This window comes from Tubulanus polymorphus, chromosome 2 (assembly GCF_964204645.1).
Source record: "Tubulanus polymorphus chromosome 2, tnTubPoly1.2, whole genome shotgun sequence".
In the NCBI taxonomy this organism is placed as follows: domain Eukaryota; kingdom Metazoa; phylum Nemertea; class Palaeonemertea; order Tubulaniformes; family Tubulanidae; genus Tubulanus; species Tubulanus polymorphus.
Window position 1 is genome coordinate 7662426 of NC_134026.1, and position 7740 is coordinate 7670165.

At 38.2% G+C, this 7740-nt stretch overlaps 1 long non-coding RNA gene across 1 annotated transcript; it reads left to right on the forward strand.

Annotated features, from left to right (window-relative positions):
- The first annotated feature begins 6434 nt into the window (after positions 1-6434).
- On the forward strand, positions 6435-7170 carry LOC141900795 (uncharacterized). Its single transcript, XR_012618783.1, has 3 exons — positions 6435-6542; positions 6835-7065; positions 7149-7170. It is a non-coding gene; the product is annotated as an uncharacterized LOC141900795 (long non-coding RNA).
- Positions 7171-7740: the final 570 nt, after the last annotated feature.

Consider the following 7740-nt stretch of genomic DNA (forward strand, 5'->3'; position numbering starts at 1 on the left):
TCGCAAAATTTACATTCACTTACCACGTATGAATTTTTTGATCAAACTAGATATTTCAACGTATATTTCTGTCGTCTGCGATAACTATTGATTCTAACATAAAATTCTAGTATAATAATTCGGTTATTTAGAGGTTCAAAAATGGTTTCGTCTGAACAGAAAACTGCAAAATCAAAACGTGCAACAATAATGCTTGTAGTAACAGTTTCACTCGTATAGGCAATGTTTACACTTCCGACCACTTCTACTGTAATATTGCGAATTAGATTTTTTTGCATTGATGGCGCTCCATAGCTTTCACCCAGCTTCAAATGTTCAACTACGTGGTAAACTTCGAACTAATGAAATCGGTTGACATACACTGATGTTACGGCTCCTCTACATTGCTTAAGGGAGCGTCCAGAAGTTACGTACCTCAAAATCTCCCGTTTTTCTGACCCCCTCCCCTTGTACCACCTTTGTACCAAATTCACTGACCCCCTCATAGGTACGTACCATGGCACCATGACCACCCCCCCCCCCCAATTATATTGAAGCAAAGAACACAAATCAAAACAAAATATAAAAAATATAAATACCTGATTCCAACAAGTGCGTGTAAGATCGATACCGGTACCTGGTATGGGGAATTCCCAGTTGAAGTCTACTACAAGTCACTTGAACAAGTCACTAAAAGCCGATGAAACACCAGTAACGGCTATTTTCATTTGAGTTTGGTGCATAAAGTACGTACCAAGATTGAATAATACCCCATCCCTCAAAGTACGTACCTTTTTTGCTGATCCCCTCCCCCATGTACCACTTTGTACCAAAATTCAGTAACACCCCCTCCCCCAATAAGAGGAACGTAATTTTTGGACGCTCCCTAAGGTATGTTCACTACAGCTATTAGATATCTCTTCAGCAACGGGTCATGTCAGTTATTCGGTAACAGCGATATGTTCTCTTTCATTCCATCATGCACCCGTGATCCCATTAGAATGGTTGAATTGTGCCAGGCTTATAACCGTCGTTTCATTCAATATTCATGAAATTGATTATTAATTAAAACGCCAATTTCATTCAATCATTTGATTAAAAATGAAAAAAAAATATCTGAATTAGATTAACATGTATGCGTATTTAATCCCTTGAACCACTGGTCAGATGCCATCCATGTAGGAATTCACTGTGATATCATTCTGTTATAACGAATTGAACTTGTGGAAACATTTCCCAACCGGTTCAAACGTTTTACTACATGTACACGATATTTCACCAGATTTACAATTATTTCTTGTACAACGAATATTGATATTTTCTTCAGTTACATAATGATATTTTTTTCAAAAACCTGGATGAATTATGTTACATCAGAAACCATTTATTGTGTTAGATTTCTGTATCTATTCGCTGTTAACAAATACATTGTGAGCTGCCATAAATAAGACATCATAAACTCTGTAATATGGATTCAAATTGCATCAAATCACATTCGTGAAACATGAATTCGACTGCGATGCCTATTGGTAGACCTTATAACAGTTACATCGTTCTCATGTCTGTGGTGAACAGGTCTGGGATTTACTGTACTGTCTCACTGGTAATTTTGCCTGTCCTGTTCCTGTTTGGAGCCTTTGGAAATTCAGCTACTTTCTTGATAATGATAAGTCGCAGATTCCGCAATCTGTCTTACGCTAACTATCTTGTAATTTTGTCCATTAGTGATTTCATGTACTGCATCAGTTTTACACTGATGCCTGTTTTACAGTTTGTTCTGTTGCACGTCAAAGGTGGTCCAATATTCGTGATGAATTCACTGATCACTTGTCAAATATATGGATTTACGATGGCGTGTGCAGTTTGCAATAGTTCGTGGTTTATAGTAGCAATATCTCTAGAACGTGCGGCAGTTGTGCTCTTCCCGTTCACATCTCGTTCGATATGTACACCGTTATTCGCTAGATTTACTATATTGATAGTCATTACAGTGAACGCACTAGTTCTGTATCTAACACCTATTTTGTCGTTACATTTTACTGACCAGCTTTTCGGATGTTACTATGAATTAACTAACCAAATAATATATTTCACCATAAGCGTCATTTACGTTAACATTCTACCTTTATCTTTGATTCTAATATCGAATTGTGTTATAATAATTCAGTTATTCAGAGGTTCAAAAATGGTTTCGTCTGATCGGAAATCTACAAAATCAAAACGTACAACAATAATGCTTGTAACAGTTTCACTCGCATTTGCGATGTTCACACTCCCAACCACTATTATTGTATTTTTACATATCTCACCAGAATACAGAGATTTTTTATATGACATTTTAGCACAATTCCATCTCTGTAACTTTGTGGTAAATTTCTACATATATCTTTTACTGGGGCGAGAAATTCGTGAATATTTCTTTATAAAAATCTCCTGTAGAAATTGAGGCAAATAACGAATGAAGTTTAATTCACATCTTTAAAATTTAGTAAAACACTGTTTACTGCTTACAGTGACAATCAGTGAATTAACGTTTATTGTTGATTTGTACAACTGCATACAATATAAATTTCGCCCAATCAAAATCACCTTTCCACAAATCATTGAATTGTATATAGTTGTTGCTAATTTTTCTACACAACACACACAAATACAAATACATGAACAGATTGACAAAGAAACTGCATAGACTAATTATATGTATTGTTATAAGAATTGACTTATTCAAGGTCTGACAAATGGTTTCGTCTGATCAGAAAACTACAAAATCAAAACGTACAACAATTATGCTTGTAACAGTTTCACTCGCATTTGCGATGTTCACACTCCCAACCACTATTATTGTATTTTTACATATCTCTCCAGAATACAGAGGTTTTCGATATGACATTTGAGCAGAATTCGATCTTTGTAACTTTGTTGTAAATTTCTACATATATCTTTTACTAGGTCAAAATTCACACTTTCGACCCCTGTGACTTACATTGTCACCACACCCACTGGAAGAGAAAGATTTTCTATATGACACATTTGATCAGTTTCAAATTTTAAACTATGTAATAAATTTCTACATATATCTTTTACTGGGCCGAGAAATTCGTGAATATTTCTGTATGAAAATCTGCTGTAGAAATCGAGTCGAATAACCACTGTTTTAAAGGATGATTCACTTACTAATTCTTGTCTAATCACTTTCCTAAGATATGACATTTTGGTGGCATGTGAATAGTGCCACCACACTTAACTAGTACATATTTTGTATCGTCAATCTAAAAACTTAAACAAACTAAAACAATCTAAAACAATCTAAAATACTTTTGTACTTACGTCTTGTATATCAATATGGTCCCTGGTTCATTTCTCGTAGTGGGTGTATCCATATGATCTAGATGTGGTAGGGGTTTTGTGCTTCGCGATGCCGTCAAGATGGACCTAATAATGGTATAGAATCTTACAGTGAATATGGTTCACTAATTAATTCATCTTGTAATTTTTGCTATTGTGAGCGCTGACGATGTTTGGACTTAAGTTCATCGCGATCTAGAACAATTCGACGATCAGTTTATTTATTATGGTGGCTGATAAGGGCCATAGCGAAAAATTTCTGGTATGCAAAGCAGGGCGCCAGAACGCCAAAACGAAAAAAACGTCCAATTTTCTCTGATAGTCCATTTTGGCTCGCCAAAACAAAGATCATTCCGTTTTGGCGCCCCCGCCAGAACGAACTTTCATTTTGGCGCCCCCGCCAAAACAACGAAAATCGTCTAAATTTCTCTAAAAATCCGTTTTCGCGCGCCAAAACAAAGATTATTTCGTTTTAGCGCGGTTATTTCCGTTTTGGCGCCCCCGCCAAAACAAACATTCAACCACAGTAAAATTATTTTTCAATTTGGCGCGTTGATCCTGTGTGTAATTTGCATAAATTTGCATATATTGAATTATTTTACGTGGTTGAAAGATCGGTAGCGGGAAAGGCGGGAGCGCCAAAATGGAATATTCTTTGTTTTGGCGCGCCGAAACGGATTTTTAAAGAAAAATTTACGTTCTATTTCGCTTTGGCGTTCTGGTGCCCTTATTTGCATACCAGGTATTTTGTATGTAATGGCCCGAATCAGCCACCATAATTTATGGTTAAACGATCATGGTTAAACTGAGCTATCGGATTGGAAGAGAAGCCGTAAAGAGTATTATTATACTCCCGGAGTAGTAACCTGCGCCACCACTACGACGACTGTAACAATGCAACACAATTCGATGTTATAACGATAATTCCATGATCAATGAATATAAACGTAGAGGATATCGATATTCAGGCTTTCGTTGATTTTTTTCGCCTTTTGTTCCTTACGTTTTTTTTTCCAAATAAACTGCTAAACTATGGTCAATTGGAGCTGAATGAAATCATGATATTTCAACATTCCGTATTAGGACGTTAACACGTAGATTCTACCTCGATAAGTCATCTATGAATTTTGAATCTGTTTTTGTAAATCAATTTACTAAGCGTAAGTCATCATTCAGATAAGTCGTCGACATACATAATGATCGTCACTACTATGATGAAAGTAGCGAGTTTTTACACTGTAAATCAACATCTGGGATCTGAATATTACAGTGCGTTGATAGAGCATCTTCTAGAAACATGTTGAGGACACGAATCTTTCACGCGAGGAACTGCCCACGTAATTACAAGAACAAGTACATATGTACCTTTTACACAAGTAGATCATAAGGATACGCATGATTTAACATGTGCATGAATCAATAAGATATTAGTAGACTCTAATGCTTTAATGCTATCTGGTAATGAAGGCTAGTACTAGTACACTGTATAGGATGAGTGACAATAAAACGAGGTCTGATAGCTGAAAAGTTGGTAAGTTGACGCTACGCTATCGAATAACCTTGTTTTTAATTTCTATCGCTTACCACCTGCGGTCTTTTACCGGGCATTTAAACATATGCTAAGCACTAGAAACGTATGTAGCTTTGATGCGTTGTATCATACAATGAATTAACACATTTACAGGAGTTTATAATGGAGTTTATTCCCTGGATATCTGTTCTAGTGATAGTTTCATACGTGTAAGTTTGTCATCTATCGCCAGAACCTTAGACATCGTCTTCTTTACTTAAACATATATATTAAAAACAGATAGGTTCAAGTCTAAGTTCAAATTCAATTTTATTTCACTGAAACAAGATTTAACAAACGAAATATACAAATTACTTTTTCAACAAGCACAAGTACACACATTAAAGCGAAAGAAAAGAAGCTTGTGTGGGACACAGGCAGTGGTAGGCGGTGATAACACATATATGAACAACTTCTCTAAATATTCTTAAAATCAGACAATTACGCAAAATTCATCCTGTTTGTTAAGTACATTTAGTTGAGTATGAATCCATGATGCACCCTCCTAACCTCTGTAGCAGTCTCCCAACCTCTATTAAGTCCCCATTCAACCTCCATAAAGCCTCCAACCAAAATATAGACAGACTTTGTAACTATAGGTTTATGTATCTTTACTTTTTTCTTCAGTGCCGATGTTGAAGCTTTTGTTTTCAAAGCCGAACCGTAAGTTAAAAGTGTCTCCCAATTTGAAAATATAAATGTAATATCTCGAACCCCAAACACAGAAGGATGGTCCAGGTATCATGCCAATGACATGACCAATCCCAATACCAATCCCACGAGGAAAGGACACACAAGGATGATGCATACCGTTCCTCATATTGAGCTATTTGATTTCAGGTTCAGATGCTTATTCAAACGCAGGTATTACAACTCAGGTCGGGTGATGTATTCTGTCGATGGTCGCGGTATAATGTGTAGAATCACCTGTAGAAGGCGTCCCGAAGATACTGGTGATGTGAGGCTCGTTGAACCGGACGAATTCTGGAATTGCCCCACGCCATTTCCACCTTCATTCGCTGCTTTCATACCTCCCGATCAAGCAACCATATTTCCAAAACCGACAACTAGTGCAACTCCCATAGCAACGACTACAGAGACAACTAACATACTAACGACTATAGCGAGAACCACCATACCAGCTTACATGAGACAAAAATCCGGTACGTAGACCTTACAATGTACAGAGCACGACCCCAGATACCGTGCCTAACCTGAATAAGAGATCCCCGAAAAATGTTGTCATAGTTCTTCAAATAAGAACGGTAACAAATAACTGTTGTATGTAATATAAGAAATCCGTGATTATTACGATGAAGAAATCTACTCTATCAGCAATAGGCTGCTGGCATCACACCACAATTAGGTCAGTAGCTTCCGGACCCAAAAATAGTACTTGGAATCGAAAATAGATCCCCCTAAATACTGCCATAATTCTAGCCATACACAGGATTTCCCTTGGATTTAAGCGCTTGGATATGAAATTCTCAATTGAATTATTTTCTCAATTTCCTACCTTTTCAATGGCGAGCCCAGGATCAGGGGATAGTGGTCCAACTACCAAGGCAACGAATACAGCAACAGACACTGTGACGTCATCAGCCACATCAAGTGCGATTGGTCCAACAATATCAAGTCTCCAATTCACGTGAGTATTTTGTTTGTTTTGGCTGTACGTCGCTTGGATCATGGTTTCCCAACCCTCTATTGGATTATTTACGACGGGACGGCTTTTTGAAGTGTTGCCCACACACTGTAGTAAGCAGCCAGCAGGACTCGAACCCACTTATCACTTAACACTGCTGATTGTGGATACAACAGCATCACGCTTATCTCACTTTTGCGGCCGCTTAGAAGTCATTTCTATATATACAAGCGTCACCTATCGTCTTCCCCAGTAGATTAATTCTAAGTTTTAATGTTTTAATATTCCACCACAGGACACCATCCAGTGATTGGGAAGTGAACCATCGCTGTTACTATAAAGGTAAAAAGTTCCAGGCAGGAGAAGACATCCCGCCATTGGTAACAGGACGAGGTGTGTGTAAACCATTAAACTGTAATCCGTATTTATGGGATATTGAATTAACGGATAGCAAGTTCGTCTGCGAAGAGCTGCCCCCTACAACACTATACCCCCCTTCAACAACGACAAGCCTACCTACCACCAGGTGACGATTGATTCTTAGCTTTCTCGGTAGTTATCCTCTGTAAAACAGTTTCTTATCTAAGATATCTAATCGCATTTTTGTAGTTTGCAGACGTCCACAAACGCCACTGTCTGTACATATGACGGTCTTAACTACATATCCGATGAGAAAATGGCGTCTGCAACAGCAGGCTGCTCAATAACATGTGGCAGCCCCGGAGTAACTGGACAAATTACTGAGGCACACTTTGTTGGATGTCCTGAAGGTTATGGCAGTAGTTCAACGGTACCTGATAGCATTCCTACTACACCTGAAGTGGGCAGTACTTGTACATATGACGGTGTTCAATATGCATCTGGGGAGGACATGGTATCTGCAATAGTGGACTGTACATTGACCTGCGGCGCTCCTGGAGTTACTGGAGAAATCACTGAAGCAAACTTTAATGGATGTCCTGAAGACATTCCTAGTACACCTGAAGCGGGCAGTACTTGTACATATGACGGTGTTCAATATACATCTGGGGAGGACATGGTATCTGCAATAGTGGACTGTACATTGACCTGCGGCGCTCCTGGAGTAACTGGAGAAATCACTGAAGCAAACTTTGTTGTGTGTACTGGAGGTTCAGGCGGTGATGGAGGGCAACCAATAACTGAAGTCGAAATACCTACAACTCCTGGTATACCTCCTACT